This window comes from Symphalangus syndactylus, chromosome 24 (assembly GCF_028878055.3).
Source record: "Symphalangus syndactylus isolate Jambi chromosome 24, NHGRI_mSymSyn1-v2.1_pri, whole genome shotgun sequence".
Lineage (NCBI taxonomy): Eukaryota > Metazoa > Chordata > Mammalia > Primates > Hylobatidae > Symphalangus > Symphalangus syndactylus.
In genome coordinates, this window is record NC_072446.2 from 77,591,354 (window position 1) to 77,617,174 (window position 25,821).

Below are 25,821 nucleotides of genomic sequence, written 5' to 3' on the forward strand. Positions count from 1 at the left end.
ATTCAACTAACAGAGTTGAACCTTACTTTTGATTGAGCCGTTCTGAAACACTCTTTCTGTAGAAACTGCAATTGGACATGCTAAGCGCTAAGAGGCCTACATTGGGAAAAAGAATATCTTCAAATAAAAACTACACAGATGCATTCTGTGAAACTTATTTCTGATCTGTAAATTCAGTTAACAGAGATAAAACATATTTTTGATTGAGCAGTTATGAAACACTCTTTTTGTAGAAAATGCATGTGGAGATTCGGAGCGCTAAGAGGGTAATAATGGAAAAAGGAATGTCTTCAAATATAAACTACACAGAATCATTCGGTGAAACTTCTTTCTGATCTCTGCATTCAGCTAACAGAGCTAAACCATACTTTTGATTGAGCAGATCTGAACACTCTTTCTGTAGAAAATGCAACTGGACATTTGGAGTGCTAAGAGCGTAGTAGTGGAAAAAGGAATATATTCAAATATAAACTACACAGAAGCATTCTGTGAAACTTCTTTCTGATCTGAGCATTCAGCTAACAGAGTTAAACCATACTTTTGATTGAGCAGTTTTGAAACACTCTGTCTGTAGAAAATGCAACTGGACATTCGTAGCGCTAAGTGGGTAATAGTGGAAAAAAGAATATGTTCAAATATAAACTACACAGAAGCATTGTATGAAACTTCTTTCTGTTCTGTGCATTCAACTAACAGAGTTGAACCTTACTTTTGATTGAGCTTTTCTGAAACGCTATTTCTGTAGAAACTGCAATTGGACATTCTGAGCGCTAAGAGGCCTATATTTGGAAAAAGAATGTCTACAAATAAAAACTACACAGAAGAATTGTGTGAAACTTCTTTCTGTTCTGTTTGTTCAACTAAAAGAGTTGAACCTTAGTTTTGATTGAGCCGTTCTGAAACACTCTTTCTGTAGAAAATGCAAGTGGAGATTCGGAGCGCTAAGAGGGTAATAGTGGAAAAAGGAATGTCTCCAAATATAAACTACACAGAATCATTCTGTGAAACTTCTTTCTGATCTGTGCATTCAGCTAACAGAGTTAAACCATACTTTGATTGAGCAGATCTGAACACTCTTTCTGTAGAAAATGCAACTGGACTTTTGGAACGCTAAGAGAGTAATAGTGGAAAAAGGAATATATTCAAATATAAACTACACAGAAGCATTCTGTGAATCTTCTTTCTGATCTGAGCATTCAGCTAACAGAGTTAAACCATACTTTTGATTGAGCAGTTTTGAAACACTCTGTCTGTAGAAAATGCAACTGGACATTCGTAGCGCTAAGTGGGTAATAGTGGAAAAATAATATGTTCAAATATAAACTACACAGAAGCATTGTATGAAACTTCTTTCTGTTCTGTGCATTCAACTAACAGAGTTGAACCTTACTTTTGATTGAGCCGTTCTGAAACACTCTTTCTGTAGAAACTGCAATTGGACATTCTGAGCGCTAAGAGGCCTCTATTGGGAAAAATAATATCTTCAAATAAAAACTACACAGAAGCATTGTGTTAAACTTATTTCTGATATGTTCATTAAGCTAACAGAGTTAAACCATACTTTTGATTGAGCAGTTCTGAACACTCTTTCTGTAGAAAATGCAAGTGGACATTCGGAGCGCTAAGAGGGTAATAGTGGAAAAAGGAATATATTCAAATATAAACTACACAGTAGCATTCTGTGAAAATTCTTTCTGTTCTGTGCATTCAACTAACAGAGTTGAACCTTACTTTTGATTGAGCCGTTCTGAAACACTCTTTCTGTAGAAACTGCAATTGGACATGCTAAGCGCTAAGAGGCCTACATTGGGAAAAAGAATATCTTCAAATAAAAACTACACAGATGCATTCTGTGAAACTTATTTCTGATCTGTAAATTCAGTTAACAGAGATAAAACATATTTTTGATTGAGCAGTTATGAAACACTCTTTTTGTAGAAAATGCAAGTGGAGATTCGGAGCGCTAAGAGGGTAATAATGGAAAAAGGAATGTCTTCAAATATAAACTACACAGAATCATTCGGTGAAACTTCTTTCTGATCTCTGCATTCAGCTAACAGAGCTAAACCATACTTTTGATTGAGCAGATCTGAACACTCTTTCTGTAGAAAATGCAACTGGACATTTGGAGTGCTAAGAGCGTAGTAGTGGAAAAAGGAATATATTCAAATATAAACTACACAGAAGCATTCTGTGAAACTTCTTTCTGATCTGAGCATTCAGCTAACAGAGTTAAACCATACTTTTGATTGAGCAGTTTTGAAACACTCTGTCTGTAGAAAATGCAACTGGACATTCGTAGCGCTAAGTGGGTAATAGTGGAAAAAAGAATATGTTCAAATATAAACTACACAGAAGCATTGTATGAAACTTCTTTCTGTTCTGTGCATTCAACTAACAGAGTTGAACCTTACTTTTGATTGAGCTTTTCTGAAACGCTATTTCTGTAGAAACTGCAATTGGACATTCTGAGCGCTAAGAGGCCTATATTTGGAAAAAGAATGTCTACAAATAAAAACTACACAGAAGAATTGTGTGAAACTTCTTTCTGTTCTGTTTGTTCAACTAAAAGAGTTGAACCTTAGTTTTGATTGAGCCGTTCTGAAACACTCTTTCTGTAGAAAATGCAAGTGGAGATTCGGAGCGCTAAGAGGGTAATAGTGGAAAAAGGAATGTCTCCAAATATAAACTACACAGAATCATTCTGTGAAACTTCTTTCTGATCTGTGCATTCAGCTAACAGAGTTAAACCATACTTTGATTGAGCAGATCTGAACACTCTTTCTGTAGAAAATGCAACTGGTCTTTTGGAGCGCTAAGAGAGTAATAGTGGAAAAAGGAATATATTCAAATATAAACTACACAGAAGCATTCTGTGAATCTTCTTTCTGATCTGAGCATTCAGCTAACAGAGTTAAACCATACTTTTGATTGAGCAGTTTTGAAACACTCTGTCTGTAGAAAATGCAACTGGACATTCGTAGCGCTAAGTGGGTAATAGTGGAAAAAAGAATATGTTCAAATATAAACTACACAGAAGCATTGTATGAAACTTCTTTCTGTTCTGTGCATTCAACTAACAGAGTTGAACCTTACTTTTGATTGAGCCGTTCTGAAACACTCTTTCTGTAGAAACTGCAATTGGACATTCTGAGCGCTAAGAGGCCTCTATTGGGAAAAATAATATCTTCAAATAAAAACTACACAGAAGCATTGTGTTAAACTTATTTCTGATATGTTCATTAAGCTAACAGAGTTAAACCATACTTTTGATTGCGCAGTTCTGAACACTCTTTCTGTAGAAAATGCAAGTGGACATTCGGAGCGCTAAGAGGGTAATAGTGGAAAAAGGAACATATTCAAATATAAACTACACAGTAGCATTCTGTGAAAATTCTTTCTGTTCTGTGCATTCAACTAACAGAGTTGAACCTTACTTTTGATTGAGCCGTTCTGAAACACTCTTTCTGTAGAAACTGCAATTGGACAAGCTAAGCGCTAAGAGGCCTACATTGGGAAAAAGAATATCTTCAAATAAAAACTACACAGATGCATTCTGTGAAACTTATTTCTGATCTGTAAATTCAGTTAACAGAGATAAAACATATTTTTGATTGAGCAGTTATGAAACACTCTTTTTGTAGAAAATGCAAGTGGAGATTCGGAGGGCTAAGAGGGTAATAATGGAAAAAGGAATGTCTTCAAATATAAACTACACAGAATCATTCGGTGAAACATCTTTCTGATCTGTGCATTCAGCTAACAGAGCTAAACCATACTTTTGATTGAGCAGATCTGAACACTCTTTCTGTAGAAAATGCAACTGGACATTTGGAGCGCTAAGAGCGTAGTAGTGGAAAAAGGAATATATTCAAATATAAACTACACAGAAGCATTCTGTGAAACTTCTTTCTGATCTGAGCATTCAGCTAACAGAGTTAAACCATACTTTTGATTGAGCAGATCTGAACACTCTTTCTGTTGAAAATGCAACTGGACATTTGGAGCGCTAAGAGCGTAGTAGTGGAAAAAGGAATATATTCAAATATAAACTACACAGAAGCATTCTGTGAAACTTCTTTCTGATCTGAGCATTCAGCTAACAGAGTTAAACCATACTTTTGATTGAGCAGTTTTGAAACACTCTGTAGAAAATGCAACTGGACATTCGTAGCGCTAAGTGGGTAATAGAGGAAAAAAGAATATGTTCAAATATAAACTACACAGAAGCATTGTATGAAACTTCTTTCTGTTCTGTGCATTCAACTAACAGAGTTGAACCTTACTTTTGATTGAGCCGTTCTGAAACACTCTTTCTGTAGAAACTGCAATTGGACATTCTGAGCGCTAAGAGGCCTATATTGGGAAAAAGAATGTCTACAAATAAAAACTACACAGAAGAATTGTGTGAAACTTCTTTCTGTTCTGTTTGTTCAACTAAAAGAGTTGAACCTTAGTTTTGATTGAGCCATTCTGAAACACTCTTTCTGTAGAAAATGCAAGTGGAGATTCGGAGTGCTAAGACGGTAATAGTGGAAAAAGGAATGTCTCCAAATATAAACTACACAGAATCATTCTGTGAAACTTCTTTCTGATCTGTGCATTCAGCTAACAGAGTTAAACCATACTTTTGATTGAGCAGATCTGAACACTCTTTCTGTAGAAAATGCAACTGGACATTTGGAGCGCTAAGGGAGTAGTAGTGGAAAAAGGAATATATTCAAATATAAACTACACAGAAGCATTCTGTGAAACTTCTTTCTGATCTGAGCATTCAGCTAACAGAGTTAAACCATACTTTTGATTGAGCAGTTTTGAAACACTCTGTCTGTAGAAAATGCAACTGGACATTCGTAGCGCTAAGTGGGTAATAGTGGAAAAAAGAATATGTTCAAATATAAACTACACAGAAGCATTGTATGAAACTTCTTTCTTTTCTGTGCATTCAACTAACAGAGTTGAACCTTACTTTTGATTGAGCCGTTCTGAGACACTCTTTCTGTAGAAACTGCAATTGGACATTCTGAGAGCTAAGAGGCCTCTATTGGGAAAAATAATATCTTCAAATAAAAACTACACAGAAGCATTGTGTGAAACTTATTTCTGATATGTTCATTAAGCTAACAGAGTTAAACCATACTTTTGATTGCGCAGTTCTGAACACTCTTTCTGTAGAAAATGCAAGTGGACATTCGGAGCGCTAAGAGGGTAATAGTGGAAAAAGGAATATATTCAAATATAAACTACACAGTAGCATTCTGTGAAAATTCTTTCTGTTCTGTGCATTCAACTAACAGAGTTGAACCTTACTTTTGATTGAGCCGTTCTGAAACACTCTTTCTGTAGAAACTGCAATTGGACATGCTAAGCGCTAAGAGGCCTACATTGGGAAAAAGAATATCTTCAAATAAAAACTACACAGATGCATTCTGTGAAACTTATTTCTGATCTGTAAATTCAGTTAACAGAGATAAAACATATTTTTGATTGAGCAGTTATGAAACACTCTTTTTGTAGAAAATGCAAGTGGAGATTCGGAGCGCTAAGAGGGTAATAATGGAAAAAGGAATGTCTTCAAATATAAACTACACAGAATCATTCGGTGAAACTTCTTTCTGATCTGTGCATTCAGCTAACAGAGCTAAACCATACTTTTGATTGAGCAGATCTGAACACTCTTTCTGTAGAAAATGCAACTGGACATTTGGAGCGCTAAGAGCGTAGTAGTGGAAAAAGGAATATATTCAAATATAAACTACACAGAAGCATTCTGTGAAACTTCTTTCTGATCTGAGCATTCAGCTAACAGAGTTAAACCATACATTTGATTGAGCAGTTTTGAAACACTCTGTCTGTAGAAAATGCAACTGGACATTCGTAGCGCTAAGTGGGTAATAGTGGAAAAAAGAATATGTTCAAATATAAACTACACAGAAGCATTGTATGAAACTTCTTTCTGTTCTGTGCATTCAACTAACAGAGTTGAACCTTACTTTTGATTGAGCCGTTCTGAAACACTCTTTCTGTAGAAACTGCAATTGGACATTCTGAGCGCTAAGAGGCCTATATTGGGAAAATGAATGTCTACAAATAAAAACTACACAGAAGAATTGTGTGAAACTTATTTCTGTTCTGTTTGTTCAACTAAAAGAGTTGAACCTTAGTTTTGATTGAGCCGTTCTGAAACACTCTTTCTGTAGAAAATGCAACTGGACATTTGGAGCGCTAAGAGAGTAGTAGTGGAAAAAGGAATATATTCAAATATAAACTACACAGAAGCATTCTGTGAAACTTCTTTCTGATCTGAGCATTCAGCTAACAGATTTAAACCATACTTTTGATTGAGCAGTTTTGAAACACTCTGTCTGTAGAAAATGCAACTGGACATTCGTAGCGCTAAGTGGGTAATAGTGGAAAAAAGAATATGTTCAAATATAAACTACACAGAAGCATTGTATGAAACTTCTTTCTTTTCTGTGCATTCAACTAACAGAGTTGAACCTTACTTTTGATTGAGCCGTTCTGAGACACTCTTTCTGTAGAAACTGCAATTGGACATTCTGAGCGCTAAGAGGCCTCTATTGGGAAAAATAATATCTTCAAATAAAAACTACACAGAAGCATTGTGTGAAACTTATTTCTGATATGTTCATTAAGCTAACAGAGTTAAACCATACTTTTGATTGCGCAGTTCTGAACACTCTTTCTGTAGAAAATGCAAGTGGACATTCGGAGCGCTAAGAGAGTAATAGTGGAAAAAGTAATATATTCAAATATAAACTACACAGTAGCATTCTGTGAAAATTCTTTCTGTTCTGTGCATTCAACTAACAGAGTTGAACCTTACTTTTGATTGAGCCGTTCTGAAACACTCTTTCTGTAGAAACTGCAATTGGACATGCTAAGCGCTAAGTGGCCTACATTGGGAAAAAGAATATCTTCAAATAAAAACTACACAGATGCATTCTGTGAAACTTATTTCTGATCTGTAAATTCAGTTAACAGAGATAAAACATATTTTTGATTGAGCAGTTATGAAACACTCTTTTTGTAGAAAATGCAAGTGGAGATTCGGAGCGCTAAGAGGGTAATAATGGAAAAAGGAATGTCTTCAAATATAAACTACACAGAATCATTCGGTGAAACTTCTTTCTGATCTGTGCATTCAGCTAAAAGAGCTAAACCATACTTTTGATTGAGCAGATCTGAACACTCTTTCTGTAGAAAATGCAACTGGACATTTGGAGCGCTAAGAGCGTAGTAGTGGAAAAAGGAATATATTCAAATATAAACTACACAGAAGCATTCTGTGAAACTTCTTTCTGATCTGAGCATTCAGCTAACAGAGTTAAACCATACATTTGATTGAGCAGTTTTGAAACACTCTGTCTGTAGAAAATGCAACTGGACATTCGTAGCGCTAAGTGGGTAATAGTGGAAAAAAGAATATGTTCAAATATAAACTACACAGAAGCATTGTATGAAACTTCTTTCTGTTCTGTGCATTCAACTAACAGAGTTGAACCTTACTTTTGATTGAGCCGTTCTGAAACACTCTTTCTGTAGAAACTGCAATTGGACATTCTGAGCGCTAAGAGGCCTATATTGGGAAAAAGAATGTCTACAAATAAAAACTACACAGAAGAATTGTGTGAAACTTATTTCTGTTCTGTTTGTTCAACTAAAAGAGTTGAACCTTAGTTTTGATTGAGCCGTTCTGAAACACTCTTTCTGTAGAAAATGCAAGTGGAGATTCGGAGCGCTAAGAGGGTAATAGTGGAAAAAGGAATGTCTCCAAATATAAACTACACAGAATCATTCTGTGAAACTTCTTTCTGATCTGTGCATTCAGCTAACAGAGTTAAACCATACTTTTGATTGAGCAGATCTGAACACTCTTTCTGTAGAAAATGCAACTGGACTTTTGGAGCGCTAAGAGAGTAGTAGTGGAAAAAGGAATATATTCAAATATAAACTACACAGAAGCATTCTGTGAAACTTCTTTCTGATCTGAGCATTCAGCTAACAGAGTTAAACCATACTTTTGATTGAGCAGTTTTGAAACACTCTGTCTGTAGAAAATGCAACTGGACATTCGTAGCGCTAAGTGGGTAATAGTGGAAAAAAGAATATGTTCAAATATAAACTACACAGAAGCATTGTATGAAACTTCTTTCTGTTCTGTGCATTCAACTAACAGAGTTGAACCTTACTTTTGATTGAGCCGTTCTGAAACACTCTTTCTGTAGAAACTGCAATTGGACATTCTGAGCGCTAAGAGGCCTCTATTGGGAAAAATAATATCTTCAAATAAAAACTACACAGAAGCATTGTGTTAAACTTATTTCTGATATGTTCATTAAGCTAACAGAGTTAAACCATACTTTTGATTGCGCAGTTCTGAACACTCTTTCTGTAGAAAATGCAAGTGGACATTCGGAGCGCTAAGAGGGTAATAGTGGAAAAAGGAATATATTCAAATATAAACTACACAGTAGCATTCTGTGAAAATTCTTTCTGTTCTGTGCATTCAACTAACAGAGTTGAACCTTACTTTTGATTGAGCCGTTCTGAAACACTCTTTCTGTAGAAACTGCAATTGGACATGCTAAGCGCTAAGAGGCCTACATTGGGAAAAAGAATATCTTCAAATAAAAAATACACAGATGCATTCTGTGAAACTTATTTCTGATCTGTAAATTCAGTTAACAGAGATAAAACATATTTTTGATTGAGCAGTTATGAAACACTCTTTTTGTAGAAAATGCAAGTGGAGATTCGGAGCGCTAAGAGGGTAATAATGGAAAAAGGAATGTCTTCAAATATAAACTACACAGAATCATTCGGTGAAACTTCTTTCCGATCTGTGCATTCAGCTAACAGAGCTAAACCATACTTTTGATTGAGCAGATCTGAACACTCTTTCTGTTGAAAATGCAACTGGACATTTGGAGCGCTAAGAGCGTAGTAGTGGAAAAAGGAATATATTCAAATATAAACTACACAGAAGCATTCTGTGAAACTTCTTTCTGATCTGAGCATTCAGCTAACAGAGTTAAACCATACTTTTGATTGAGCAGTTTTGAAACACTCTGTCTGTAGAAAATGCAACTGGACATTCGTAGCGCTAAGTGGGTAATAGTGGAAAAAAGAATATGTTCAAATATAAACTACACAGAAGCATTGTATGAAACTTCTTTCTGTTCTGTGCATTCAACTAACAGAGTTGAACCTTACTTTTGATTGAGCCGTTCTGAAACACTCTTTCTGTAGAAACTGCAATTGGACATTCTGAGCGCTAAGAGGCCTATATTTGGAAAAAGAATGTCTACAAATAAAAACTACACAGAAGAATTGTGTGAAACTTCTTTCTGTTCTGTTTGTTCAACTAAAAGATTTGAACCTTAGATTTGATTGAGCCGTTCTTAAACACTCTTTCCGTAGAAAATGCAAGTGGAGATTCGGAGCGCTAAGAGGGCAATAGTGGAAAAAGGAATGTCTCCAAATATAAACTACGCAGAATCATTCTGTGAAACATCTTTCTGATCTGTGCATTCAGCTAAGAGAGTTAAACCATACTTTTGATTGAGCAGATCTGAACACTCTTTCTGTAGCGAATGCAACTGGACTTTTGGAGCGCTAAGAGAGTAGTAATGGAAAAAGGAATATATTCAAATATAAACTACACAGAAGCATTCTGTGAAACTTCTTTCTGATCTGAGCATTCAGCTAACAGAGTTAAACCATACTTTTGATTGAGCAGTTTTGAAACACTCTGTCTGTAGAAAATGCAACTGGACATTCGTAGCGCTAAGTGGGTAATAGTGGAAAAAGAATATGTTCAAATATAAACTACACAGAAGCATTGTATGAAACTTCTTTCTGTTCTGTGCATTCAACTAACAGAGTTGAACCTTACTTTTGATTGAGCCGTTCTGAAACACTCTTTCTGTAGAAACTGCAATTGGACATTCTGAGCGCTAAGAGGCCTGTATTGGGAAAAATAATATCTTCAAATAAAAACTACACAGAAGCATTGTGTGAAACTTATTTCTGATATGTTCATTAAGCTAACAGAGTTAAACCATACTTTTGATTGCGCAGTTCTGAACACTCTTTCTGTAGAAAATGCAAGTGGACATTCGGAGCGCTAAGAGGGTAATAGTGGAAAAAGGAATATATTCAAATATAAACTACACAGTAGCATTCTGTGAAAATTCTTTCTGTTCTGTGCATTCAACTAACAGAGTTGAACCTTACTTTTGATTGAGCAGTTCTGAAACACTCTTTCTGTAGAAACTGCAATTGGACATGCTAAGTGCTAAGAGGCCTACATTGGGAAAAAGTATATCTTCAAATAAAAACTACACAGATGCATTCTGTGAAACATATTTCTGATCTGTAAATTCAGTTAACAGAGATAAAACATATTTTTGATTGAGCAGTTATGAAACACTCTTTTTGTAGAAAATGCAAGTGGAGATTCGGAGCGCTAAGAGGGTAATAGTGGAAAAAGGAATGTCTTCAAATATAAACTATACAGAATCCTTCGGTGAAACTTCTTTCTGATCTGTGCATTCAGCTAACAGAGTTAAACCATACTTTTGATTGAGCAGATCTGAACACTCTTTCTGTTGAAAATGCAACTGGACATTTGGAGCGCTAAGAGGTTAGTATGGAAAAAGGAATATATTCAAATATAAACTACACAGAAGCATTCTGTGAAACTTCTTTCTGATCTGAGCATACAGCTAACAGAGTTAAACCATACTTTTGATTGAGCAGTTTTGAAACACTCTGTCTGTAGAAAATGCAGCTGGACATTCGTAGCGCTAAGCGGGTAATAGTGGAAAAGAGAATATGTTCAAATATAAACTACACAGAAGCATTGTATGAAACTTCTTTCTGTTCTGTGCATTCAACTAACAGAGTTGAACCTTACTTTTGATTGAGCCGTTCTGAAACACTCTTTCTGTAGAAACTGCAATTGGACATTCTGAGCGCTAAGAGGCCTATATTGGGAAAAAGAATGTCTACAAATAAAAACTACACAGAAGAATTGTGTGAAACTTCTTTCTGTTCTGTTTGTTCAACTAAAGGAGTTGAACCTTAGTTTTGATTGAGCCGTTCTGAAACAATCTTTCTGTAGAAAATGCAAGTGGAGATTCGGAGCGCTAAGAGGGTAATAGTGGAAAAAGGAATGTCTCCAAATATAAACTACACAGAATCATTCTGTGAAACTTCTTTCTGATCTGTGCATTCAGCTAACAGAGTTAAACCATACTTTTGATTGAGCAGATCTGAACACTCTTTCTGTAGAAAATGCCACTGGACATTTGGAGCGCTAAGAGAGTAGTAGTGGAAAAAGGAATATATTCAAATATAAACTACACAGAAACATTCTGTGAAACTTCTTTCTGATCTGAGCATTCAGCTAACAGAGTTAAACCATACTTATGATTGAGCAGTTTTGAAACACTCTGTCTGTAGAAAATGCAACTGGACATTCGTAGCGCTAAGTGGGTAATAGTGGAAAAAAGAATCTGTTCAAATATAAATTACACAGAAGCATTGTATGAAACTTCTTTCTGTTCTGTGCATTCAACTAACAGAGTTGAACCTTACTTTTGATTGAGCCTTTCTGAAACACTCTTTCTGTAGAAACTGCAATTGGACATTCTGAGCGCTAAGAGGCCTATATTGGGAAAAATAATATCTTCAAATAAAAACTACACAGAAGCATTGTGTGAAACTTATTTCTGATATGTTCATTAAGCTAACAGAGTTAAACCATACTTTTGATTGCGCAGTTCTGAACACTCTTTCTGTAGAAAATGCAAGTGGACATTCGGAGCGCTAAGAGGGTAATAGTGGAAAAAGGAATATATTCAAATATAAACTACACAGTAGCATTCTGTGAAAATTCTTTCTGTTCTGTGCATTCAACTAACAGAGTTGAACCTTACTTTTGATTGAGCCGTTCTGAAACACTCTTTCTGTAGAAACTGCAATTGGACATGCTAAGCGCTAAGAGGCCTACATTGGGAAAAAGAATATCTTCAAATAAAAACTACACAGATGCATTCTGTGAAACTTATTTCTGATCTGTAAATTCAGTTAACAGAGATAAAACATATTTTTGATTGAGCAGTTATGAAACACTCTTTTTGTAGAAAATGCAAGTGGAGATTCGGAGCGCTAAGAGGGTAATAATGGAAAAAGGAATGTCTTCAAATATAAACTACACAGAATCATTCGGTGAAACTTCTTTCTGATCTCTGCATTCAGCTAACAGAGCTAAACCATACTTTTGATTGAGCAGATCTGAACACTCTTTCTGTAGAAAATGCAACTGGACATTTGGAGTGCTAAGAGCGTAGTAGTGGAAAAAGGAATATATTCAAATATAAACTACACAGAAGCATTCTGTGAAACTTCTTTCTGATCTGAGCATTCAGCTAACAGAGTTAAACCATACTTTTGATTGAGCAGTTTTGAAACACTCTGTCTGTAGAAAATGCAACTGGACATTCGTAGCGCTAAGTGGGTAATAGTGGAAAAAAGAATATGTTCAAATATAAACTACACAGAAGCATTGTATGAAACTTCTTTCTGTTCTGTGCATTCAACTAACAGAGTTGAACCTTACTTTTGATTGAGCTTTTCTGAAACGCTATTTCTGTAGAAACTGCAATTGGACATTCTGAGCGCTAAGAGGCCTATATTTGGAAAAAGAATGTCTACAAATAAAAACTACACAGAAGAATTGTGTGAAACTTCTTTCTGTTCTGTTTGTTCAACTAAAAGAGTTGAACCTTAGTTTTGATTGAGCCGTTCTGAAACACTCTTTCTGTAGAAAATGCAAGTGGAGATTCGGAGCGCTAAGAGGGTAATAGTGGAAAAAGGAATGTCTCCAAATATAAACTACACAGAATCATTCTGTGAAACTTCTTTCTGATCTGTGCATTCAGCTAACAGAGTTAAACCATACTTTGATTGAGCAGATCTGAACACTCTTTCTGTAGAAAATGCAACTGGACTTTTGGAGCGCTAAGAGAGTAGTAGTGGAAAAAGGAATATATTCAAATATAAACTACACAGAAGCATTCTGTGAATCTTCTTTCTGATCTGAGCATTCAGCTAACAGAGTTAAACCATACTTTTGATTGAGCAGTTTTGAAACACTCTGTCTGTAGAAAATGCAACTGGACATTCGTAGCGCTAAGTGGGTAATAGTGGAAAAAAGAATATGTTCAAATATAAACTACACAGAAGCATTGTATGAAACTTCTTTCTGTTCTGTGCATTCAACTAACAGAGTTGAACCTTACTTTTGATTGAGCCGTTCTGAAACACTCTTTCTGTAGAAACTGCAATTGGACATTCTGAGCGCTAAGAGGCCTCTATTGGGAAAAATAATATCTTCAAATAAAAACTACACAGAAGCATTGTGTTAAACTTATTTCTGATATGTTCATTAAGCTAACAGAGTTAAACCATACTTTTGATTGCGCAGTTCTGAACACTCTTTCTGTAGAAAATGCAAGTGGACATTCGGAGCGCTAAGAGGGTAATAGTGGAAAAAGGAACATATTCAAATATAAACTACACAGTAGCATTCTGTGAAAATTCTTTCTGTTCTGTGCATTCAACTAACAGAGTTGAACCTTACTTTTGATTGAGCCGTTCTGAAACACTCTTTCTGTAGAAACTGCAATTGGACAAGCTAAGCGCTAAGAGGCCTACATTGGGAAAAAGAATATCTTCAAATAAAAACTACACAGATGCATTCTGTGAAACTTATTTCTGATCTGTAAATTCAGTTAACAGAGATAAAACATATTTTTGATTGAGCAGTTATGAAACACTCTTTTTGTAGAAAATGCAAGTGGAGATTCGGAGGGCTAAGAGGGTAATAATGGAAAAAGGAATGTCTTCAAATATAAACTACACAGAATCATTCGGTGAAACATCTTTCTGATCTGTGCATTCAGCTAACAGAGCTAAACCATACTTTTGATTGAGCAGATCTGAACACTCTTTCTGTAGAAAATGCAACTGGACATTTGGAGCGCTAAGAGCGTAGTAGTGGAAAAAGGAATATATTCAAATATAAACTACACAGAAGCATTCTGTGAAACTTCTTTCTGATCTGAGCATTCAGCTAACAGAGTTAAACCATACTTTTGATTGAGCAGATCTGAACACTCTTTCTGTTGAAAATGCAACTGGACATTTGGAGCGCTAAGAGCGTAGTAGTGGAAAAAGGAATATATTCAAATATAAACTACACAGAAGCATTCTGTGAAACTTCTTTCTGATCTGAGCATTCAGCTAACAGAGTTAAACCATACTTTTGATTGAGCAGTTTTGAAACACTCTGTCTGTAGAAAATGCAACTGGACATTCGTAGCGCTAAGTGGGTAATAGAGGAAAAAAGAATATGTTCAAATATAAACTACACAGAAGCATTGTATGAAACTTCTTTCTGTTCTGTGCATTCAACTAACAGAGTTGAACCTTACTTTTGATTGAGCCGTTCTGAAACACTCTTTCTGTAGAAACTGCAATTGGACATTCTGAGCGCTAAGAGGCCTATATTGGGAAAAAGAATGTCTACAAATAAAAACTACACAGAAGAATTGTGTGAAACTTCTTTCTGTTCTGTTTGTTCAACTAAAAGAGTTGAACCTTAGTTTTGATTGAGCCATTCTGAAACACTCTTTCTGTAGAAAATGCAAGTGGAGATTCGGAGTGCTAAGACGGTAATAGTGGAAAAAGGAATGTCTCCAAATATAAACTACACAGAATCATTCTGTGAAACTTCTTTCTGATCTGTGCATTCAGCTAACAGAGTTAAACCATACTTTTGATTGAGCAGATCTGAACACTCTTTCTGTAGAAAATGCAACTGGACATTTGGAGCGCTAAGGGAGTAGTAGTGGAAAAAGGAATATATTCAAATATAAACTACACAGAAGCATTCTGTGAAACTTCTTTCTGATCTGAGCATTCAGCTAACAGAGTTAAACCATACTTTTGATTGAGCAGTTTTGAAACACTCTGTCTGTAGAAAATGCAACTGGACATTCGTAGCGCTAAGTGGGTAATAGTGGAAAAAAGAATATGTTCAAATATAAACTACACAGAAGCATTGTATGAAACTTCTTTCTTTTCTGTGCATTCAACTAACAGAGTTGAACCTTACTTTTGATTGAGCCGTTCTGAGACACTCTTTCTGTAGAAACTGCAATTGGACATTCTGAGAGCTAAGAGGCCTCTATTGGGAAAAATAATATCTTCAAATAAAAACTACACAGAAGCATTGTGTGAAACTTATTTCTGATATGTTCATTAAGCTAACAGAGTTAAACCATACTTTTGATTGCGCAGTTCTGAACACTCTTTCTGTAGAAAATGCAAGTGGACATTCGGAGCGCTAAGAGGGTAATAGTGGAAAAAGGAATATATTCAAATATAAACTACACAGTAGCATTCTGTGAAAATTCTTTCTGTTCTGTGCATTCAACTAACAGAGTTGAACCTTACTTTTGATTGAGCCGTTCTGAAACACTCTTTCTGTAGAAACTGCAATTGGACATGCTAAGCGCTAAGAGGCCTACATTGGGAAAAAGAATATCTTCAAATAAAAACTACACAGATGCATTCTGTGAAACTTATTTCTGATCTGTAAATTCAGTTAACAGAGATAAAACATATTTTTGATTGAGCAGTTATGAAACACTCTTTTTGTAGAAAATGCAAGTGGAGATTCGGAGCGCTAAGAGGGTAATAATGGAAAAAGGAATGTCTTCAAATATAAACTACACAGAATCATTCGGTGAAACTTCTTTCTGATCTGTGCATTCAGCTAACAGAGCTAAACCATACTTTTGATTGAGCAGATCTGAACACTCTTTCTGTAGAAAATGCAACTGGACATTTGGAGCGCTAAGAGCGTAGTAGTGGAAAAAGGAATATATTCAAATATAAACTACACAGAAGCATTCTGTGAAACTTCTTTCTGATCTGAGCATTCAGCTAACAGAGTTAAACCATACATTTGATTGAGCAGTTTTGAAACACTCTGTCTGTAGAAAATGCAACTGGACATTCGTAGCGCTAAGTGGGTAATAGTGGAAAAAAGAATATGTTCAAATATAAACTACACAGAAGCATTGTATGAAACTTCTTTCTGTTCTGTGCATTCAACTAACAGAGTTGAACCTTACTTTTGATTGAGCCGTTCTGAAACACTCTTTCTGTAGAAACTGCAATTGGACATTCTGAGCGCTAAGAGGCCTATATTGGGAAAATGAATGTCTACAAATAAAAACTACACAGAAGAATTGTGTGAAACTTATTTCTGTTCTGTTTGTTCAACTAAAAGAGTTGAACCTTAGTTTTGATTGAGCCGTTCTGAAACACTCTTTCTGTAGAAAATGCAACTGGACATTTGGAGCGCTAAGAGAGTAGTAGTGGAAAAAGGAATATATTCAAATATAAACTACACAGAAGCATTCTGTGAAACTTCTTTCTGATCTGAGCATTCAGCTAACAGATTTAAACCATACTTTTGATTGAGCAGTTTTGAAACACTCTGTCTGTAGAAAATGCAACTGGACATTCGTAGCGCTAAGTGGGTAATAGTGGAAAAAAGAATATGTTCAAATATAAACTACACAGAAGCATTGTATGAAACTTCTTTCTTTTCTGTGCATTCAACTAACAGAGTTGAACCTTACTTTTGATTGAGCCGTTCTGAGACACTCTTTCTGTAGAAACTGCAATTGGACATTCTGAGCGCTAAGAGGCCTCTATTGGGAAAAATAATATCTTCAAATAAAAACTACACAGAAGCATTGTGTGAAACTTATTTCTGATATGTTCATTAAGCTAACAGAGTTAAACCATACTTTTGATTGCGCAGTTCTGAACACTCTTTCTGTAGAAAATGCAAGTGGACATTCGGAGCGCTAAGAGAGTAATAGTGGAAAAAGTAATATATTCAAATATAAACTACACAGTAGCATTCTGTGAAAATTCTTTCTGTTCTGTGCATTCAACTAACAGAGTTGAACCTTACTTTTGATTGAGCCGTTCTGAAACACTCTTTCTGTAGAAACTGCAATTGGACATGCTAAGCGCTAAGAGGCCTACATTGGGAAAAAGAATATCTTCAAATAAAAACTACACAGATGCATTCTGTGAAACTTATTTCTGATCTGTAAATTCAGTTAACAGAGATAAAACATATTTTTGATTGAGCAGTTATGAAACACTCTTTTTGTAGAAAATGCAAGTGGAGATTCGGAGCGCTAAGAGGGTAATAATGGAAAAAGGAATGTCTTCAAATATAAACTACACAGAATCATTCGGTGAAACTTCTTTCTGATCTGTGCATTCAGCTAAAAGAGCTAAACCATACTTTTGATTGAGCAGATCTGAACACTCTTTCTGTAGAAAATGCAACTGGACATTTGGAGCGCTAAGAGCGTAGTAGTGGAAAAAGGAATATATTCAAATATAAACTACACAGAAGCATTCTGTGAAACTTCTTTCTGATCTGAGCATTCAGCTAACAGAGTTAAACCATACATTTGATTGAGCAGTTTTGAAACACTCTGTCTGTAGAAAATGCAACTGGACATTCGTAGCGCTAAGTGGGTAATAGTGGAAAAAAGAATATGTTCAAATATAAACTACACAGAAGCATTGTATGAAACTTCTTTCTGTTCTGTGCATTCAACTAACAGAGTTGAACCTTACTTTTGATTGAGCCGTTCTGAAACACTCTTTCTGTAGAAACTGCAATTGGACATTCTGAGCGCTAAGAGGCCTATATTGGGAAAAAGAATGTCTACAAATAAAAACTACACAGAAGAATTGTGTGAAACTTATTTCTGTTCTGTTTGTTCAACTAAAAGAGTTGAACCTTAGTTTTGATTGAGCCGTTCTGAAACACTCTTTCTGTAGAAAATGCAAGTGGAGATTCGGAGCGCTAAGAGGGTAATAGTGGAAAAAGGAATGTCTCCAAATATAAACTACACAGAATCATTCTGTGAAACTTCTTTCTGATCTGTGCATTCAGCTAACAGAGTTAAACCATACTTTTGATTGAGCAGATCTGAACACTCTTTCTGTAGAAAATGCAACTGGACTTTTGGAGCGCTAAGAGAGTAGTAGTGGAAAAAGGAATATATTCAAATATAAACTACACAGAAGCATTCTGTGAAACTTCTTTCTGATCTGAGCATTCAGCTAACAGAGTTAAACCATACTTTTGATTGAGCAGTTTTGAAACACTCTGTCTGTAGAAAATGCAACTGGACATTCGTAGCGCTAAGTGGGTAATAGTGGAAAAAAGAATATGTTCAAATATAAACTACACAGAAGCATTGTATGAAACTTCTTTCTGTTCTGTGCATTCAACTAACAGAGTTGAACCTTACTTTTGATTGAGCCGTTCTGAAACACTCTTTCTGTAGAAACTGCAATTGGACATTCTGAGCGCTAAGAGGCCTCTATTGGGAAAAATAATATCTTCAAATAAAAACTACACAGAAGCATTGTGTTAAACTTATTTCTGATATGTTCATTAAGCTAACAGAGTTAAACCATACTTTTGATTGCGCAGTTCTGAACACTCTTTCTGTAGAAAATGCAAGTGGACATTCGGAGCGCTAAGAGGGTAATAGTGGAAAAAGGAATATATTCAAATATAAACTACACAGTAGCATTCTGTGAAAATTCTTTCTGTTCTGTGCATTCAACTAACAGAGTTGAACCTTACTTTTGATTGAGCCGTTCTGAAACACTCTTTCTGTAGAAACTGCAATTGGACATGCTAAGCGCTAAGAGGCCTACATTGGGAAAAAGAATATCTTCAAATAAAAAATACACAGATGCATTCTGTGAAACTTATTTCTGATCTGTAAATTCAGTTAACAGAGATAAAACATATTTTTGATTGAGCAGTTATGAAACACTCTTTTTGTAGAAAATGCAAGTGGAGATTCGGAGCGCTAAGAGGGTAATAATGGAAAAAGGAATGTCTTCAAATATAAACTACACAGAATCATTCGGTGAAACTTCTTTCTGATCTGTGCATTCAGCTAACAGAGCTAAACCATACTTTTGATTGAGCAGATCTGAACACTCTTTCTGTTGAAAATGCAACTGGACATTTGGAGCGCTAAGAGCGTAGTAGTGGAAAAAGGAATATATTCAAATATAAACTACACAGAAGCATTCTGTGAAACTTCTTTCTGATCTGAGCATTCAGCTAACAGAGTTAAACCATACTTTTGATTGAGCAGTTTTGAAACACTCTGTCTGTAGAAAATGCAACTGGACATTCGTAGCGCTAAGTGGGTAATAGTGGAAAAAAGAATATGTTCAAATATAAACTACACAGAAGCATTGTATGAAACTTCTTTCTGTTCTGTGCATTCAACTAACAGAGTTGAACCTTACTTTTGATTGAGCCGTTCTGAAACACTCTTTCTGTAGAAACTGCAATTGGACATTCTGAGCGCTAAGAGGCCTATATTTGGAAAAAGAATGTCTACAAATAAAAACTACACAGAAGAATTGTGTGAAACTTCTTTCTGTTCTGTTTGTTCAACTAAAAGATTTGAACCTTAGATTTGATTGAGCCGTTCTTAAACACTCTTTCCGTAGAAAATGCAAGTGGAGATTCGGAGCGCTAAGAGGGCAATAGTGGAAAAAGGAATGTCTCCAAATATAAACTACGCAGAATCATTCTGTGAAACATCTTTCTGATCTGTGCATTCAGCTAATAGAGTTAAACCATACTTTTGATTGAGCAGATCTGAACACTCTTTCTGTAGCGAATGCAACTGGACTTTTGGAGCGCTAAGAGAGTAGTAATGGAAAAAGGAATATATTCAAATATAAACTACACAGAAGCATTCTGTGAAACTTCTTTCTGATCTGAGCATTCAGCTAACAGAGTTAAACCATACTTTTGATTGAGCAGTTTTGAAACACTCTGTCTGTAGAAAATGCAACTGGACATTCGTAGCGCTAAGTGGGTAATAGTGGAAAAAGAATATGTTCAAATATAAACTACACAGAAGCATTGTATGAAACTTCTTTCTGTTCTGTGCATTCAACTAACAGAGTTGAACCTTACTTTAGATTGAGCCGTTCTGAAACACTCTTTCTGTAGAAACTGCAATTGGACATTCTGAGCGCTAAGAGGCCTGTATTGGGAAAAATAATATCTTCAAATAAAAACTACACAGAAGCATTGTGTGAAACTTATTTCTGATATGTTCATTAAGCTAACAGAGTTAAACCATACTTTTGATTGCGCAGTTCTGAACACTCTTTCTGTAGAAAATGCAAGTGGACATTCGGAGCGCTAAGAGGGTAATAGTGGAAAAAGGAATATATTCAAATATAAACTACACAGTAGCATTCTGTGAAAATTCTTTCTGTTCTGTGCATTCAACTAACAGAGTTGAACCTTACTTTTGATTGAGCAGTTCTGAAACACTCTTTCTGTAGAAACTGCAATTGGACATGCTAAGTGCTAAGAGGCCTACATTGGGAAAAAGTATATCTTCAAATAAAAACTACACAGATGCATTCTGTGAAACATATTTCTGATCTGTAAATTCAGTTAACAGAGATAAAACATATTTTTGATTGAGCAGTTATGAAACACTCTTTTTGTAGAAAATGCAAGTGGAGATTCGGAGCGCTAAGAGGGTAATAGTGGAAAAAGGAATGTCTTCAAATATAAACTATACAGAATCATTCGGTGAAACTTCTTTCTGATCTGTGCATTCAGCTAACAGAGTTAAACCATACTTTTGATTGAGCAGATCTGAACACTCTTTCTGTTGAAAATGCAACTGGACATTTGGAGCGCTAAGAGGTTAGTATGGAAAAAGGAATATATTCAAATATAAACTACACAGAAGCATTCTGTGAAACTTCTTTCTGATCTGAGCATACAGCTAACAGAGTTAAACCATACTTTTGATTGAGCAGTTTTGAAACACTCTGTCTGTAGAAAATGCAGCTGGACATTCGTAGCGCTAAGCGGGTAATAGTGGAAAAGAGAATATGTTCAAATATAAACTACACAGAAGCATTGTATGAAACTTCTTTCTGTTCTGTGCATTCAACTAACAGAGTTGAACCTTACTTTTGATTGAGCCGTTCTGAAACACTCTTTCTGTAGAAACTGCAATTGGACATTCTGAGCGCTAAGAGGCCTATATTGGGAAAAAGAATGTCTACAAATAAAAACTACACAGAAGAATTTTGTGAAACTTCTTTCTGTTCTGTTTGTTCAACTAAAGGAGTTGAACCTTAGTTTTGATTGAGCCGTTCTGAAACAATCTTTCTGTAGAAAATGCAAGTGGAGATTCGGAGCGCTAAGAGGGTAATAGTGGAAAAAGGAATGTCTCCAAATATAAACTACACAGAATCATTCTGTGAAACTTCTTTCTGATCTGTGCATTCAGCTAACAGAGTTAAACCATACTTTTGATTGAGCAGATCTGAACACTCTTTCTGTAGAAAATGCCACTGGACATTTGGAGCGCTAAGAGAGTAGTAGTGGAAAAAGGAATATATTCAAATATAAACTACACAGAAACATTCTGTGAAACTTCTTTCTGATCTGAGCATTCAGCTAACAGAGTTAAACCATACTTATGATTGAGCAGTTTTGAAACACTCTGTCTGTAGAAAATGCAACTGGACATTCGTAGCGCTAAGTGGGTAATAGTGGAAAAAAGAATCTGTTCAAATATAAATTACACAGAAGCATTGTATGAAACTTCTTTCTGTTCTCTGCATTCAACTAACAGAGTTGAACCTTACTTTTGATTGAGCCTTTCTGAAACACTCTTTCTGTAGAAACTGCAATTGGACATTCTGAGCGCTAAGAGGCCTATATTGGGAAAAATAATATCTTCAAATAAAAACTACACAGAAGCATTGTGTGAAACTTATTTCTGATATGTTCATTAAGCTAACAGAGTTAAACCATACTTTTGATTGCGCAGTTCTGAACACTCTTTCTGTAGAAAATGCAAGTGGACATTCGGAGCGCTAAGAGGGTAATAGTGGAAAAAGGAATATATTCAAATATAAACTACACAGTAGCATTCTGTGAAAATTCTTTCTGTTCTGTGCATTCAACTAACAGAGTTGAACCTTACTTTTGATTGAGCCGTTCTGAAACACTCTTTCTGTAGAAACTGCAATTGGACATGCTAAGCGCTAAGAGGCCTACATTGGGAAAAAGAATATCTTCAAATAAAAACTACACAGATGCATTCTGTGAAACTTATTTCTGATCTGTAAATTCAGTTAACAGAGATAAAACATATTTTTGATTGAGCAGTTATGAAACACTCTTTTTGTAGAAAATGCAAGTGGAGATTCGGAGCGCTAAGAGGGTAATAGTGGAAAAAGGAATGTCTTCAAATATAAACTACACAGAATCATTCGGTGAAACTTCTTTCTGATCTGTGCATTCAGCTAACAGAGATAAACCATACTTTTGATTGAGCAGATCTGAACACTCTTTCTGTTGAAAATGCAACTGGACATTTTGAGCGCTAAGAGCGTAGTAGTGGAAAAAGGAATATATTCAAATATAAACTACACAGAAGCATTCTGTGAAACTTCTTTCTGATCTGAGCATTCAGCTAACATAGTTAAACCATACTTTTGATTGAGCAGTTTTGAAACACTCTGTCTGTAGAAAATGCAACTGGACATTCGTAGCGCTAAGTGGGTAATAGTGGAAAAAAGAATATGTTCAAATATAAACTACACAGAAGCATTGTATGAAACTTCTTTCTGTTCTGTGCATTCAACTAACAGAGTTGAACCTTACTTTTGATTGAGCCTTTCTGAAACACTCTTTCTGTAGAAACTGCAATTGGACATTCTGAGCGCTAAGAGGCCTGTATTGGGAAAAATAATATCTTCAAATAAAAACTACACAGAAGCATTGTGTGAAACTTATTTCTGATATGTTCATTAAGCTAACAGAGTTAAACCATACTTTTGATTGCGCAGTTCTGAACACTCTTTCTGTAGAAAATGCAAGTGGACATTCGGAGCGCTAAGAGGGTAATAGTGGAAAAAGGAATATATTCAAATATAAACTACACAGTAGCATTCTGTGAAAATTCTTTCTGTTCTGTGCATTCAACTAACAGAGTTGAACCTTACTTTTGATTGAGCCGTTCTGAAACACTCTTTCTGTAGGAACTGCAATTGGACATGCTAAGCGCTAAGAGGCCTACATTGGGAAAAAGAATATCTTCAAATAAAAACTACACAGATGCATTCTGTGAAACTTATTTCTGATCTGTAAATTCAGTTAACAGAGATAAAACATATTTTTGATTGAGCAGTTATGAAACACTCTTTTTGTTGAAAATGCAAGTGGAGATTCGGAGCGCTAAGAGGGTAATAGTGGAAAAAGGAATGTCTTCAAATATAAACTACACAGAATCATTCGGTGAAACTTCTTTCTGATCTGTGCATTCAGCTAACAGAGTTAAACCATACTTTTGATTGAGCAGATCTGAACACTCTTTCTGTTGAAAATGCAACTGGACATTTGGAGCGCTAAGAGCGTAGTAGTGGAAAAAGGAATATATTCAAATATAAACTAAACAGAAGCATTCTGTGAAACTTCTTTCTGATCTGAGCATTCAGCTAACAGAGTTAAACCATACTTTTGATTGAGCAGTTTTGAAACACTCTGTCTGTAGAAAATGCAACTGGACATTCGTAGCGCTAAGTGGGTAATAGTGGAAAAAGAATATGTTCAAATATAAACTACACAGAAGCATTGTATGAAACTTCTTTCTGTTCTGTGCATTCAACTAACAGAGTTGAACCTTACTTTTGATTGAGCCTTTCTGAAACACTCTTTCTGTAGAAACTGCAATTGGACATTCTGAGCGCTAAGAGGCCTGTATTGGGAAAAATAATATCTTCAAATAAAAACTACACAGAAGCATTGTGTGAAACTTATTTCTGATATGTTCATTAAGCTAACAGAGTTAAACCATACTTTTGATTGCGCAGTTCTGAACACTCTTTCTGTAGAAAATGCAAGTGGACATTCGGAGCGCTAAGAGGGTAATAGTGGAAAAAGGAATATATTCAAATATAAACTACACAGTAGCATTCTGTGAAAATTCTTTCTGTTCTGTGCATTCAACTAACAGAGTTGAACCTTACTTTTGATTGAGCAGTTCTGAAACACTCTTTCTGTAGAAACTGCAATTGGACATGCTAAGCGCTAAGAGGCCTACATTGGGAAAAAGAATATCTTCAAATAAAAACTACACAGATGCATTCTGTGAAACATATTTCTGATCTGTAAATTCAGTTAACAGAGATAAAACATATTTTTGATTGAGCAGTTATGAAACACTCTTTTTGTAGAAAATGCAAGTGGAGATTCGGAGCGCTAAGAGGGTAATAGTGGAAAAAGGAATGTCTTCAAATATAAACTACACAGAATCATTCGGTGAAACTTCTTTCTGATCTGTGCATTCAGCTAACAGAGTTAAACCATACTTTTGATTGAGCAGATCTGAACACTCTTTCGGTTGAAAATGCAACTGGACATTTGGAGCGCTAAGAGGTTAGTATGGAAAAAGGAATATATTCAAATATAAACTACACAGAAGCATTCTGTGAAACTTCTTTCTGATCTGAGCATACAGCTAACAGAGTTAAACCATACTTTTGATTGAGCAGTTTTGAAACACTCTGTCTGTAGAAAATGCAACTGGACATTCGTAGCGCTAAGCGGGTAATAGTGGAAAAGAGAATATGTTCAAATATAAACTACACAGAAGCATTGTATGAAACTTCTTTCTGTTCTGTGCATTCAACTAACAGAGTTGAACCTTACTTTTGATTGAGCCGTTCTGAAACACTCTTTCTGTAGAAACTGCAATTGGACATTCTGAGCGCTAAGAGGCCTATATTGGGAAAAAGAATGTCTACAAATAAAAACTACACAGAAGAATTGTGTGAAACTTCTTTCTGTTCTGTTTGTTCAACTAAAAGAGTTGAACCTTAGTTTTGATTGAGCCGTTCTGAAACACTCTTTCTGTAGAAAATGCAAGTGGAGATTCGGAGCGCTAAGAGGGTAATAGTGGAAAAAGGAATGTCTCCAAATATAAACTACACAGAATCATTCTGTGAAACTTCTTTCTGATCTGTGCATTCAGCTAACAGAGTTAAACCATACTTTTGATTGAGCAGATCTGAACACTCTTTCTGTAGAAAATGCAACTGGACTTTTGGAGCGCTAAGAGAGTAGTAGTGGAAAAAGGAATATATTCAAATATAAACTACACAGAAGCATTCTGTGAAACTTCTTTCTGATCTGAGCATTCAGCTAACAGAGTTAAACCATACTTTTGATTGAGCAGTTTTGAAACACTCTGTCTGTAGAAAATGCAACTGGACATTCGTAGCGCTAAGTGGGTAATAGTGGAAAAAAGAATATGTTCAAATATAAACTACACAGAAGCATTGTATGAAACTTCTTTCTGTTCTGTGCATTCAACTAACAGAGTTGAACCTTACTTTTGATTGAGCCGTTCTGAGACACTCTTTCTGTAGAAACTGCAATTGGACATTCTGAGCGCTAAGAGGCCTCTATTGGGAAAAATAATATCTTCAAATAAAAACTACACAGAAGCATTGTGTGAAACTTATTTCTGATATGTTCATTAAGCTAACAGAGTTAAACCATACTTTTGATTGCGCAGTTCTGAACACTCTTTCTGT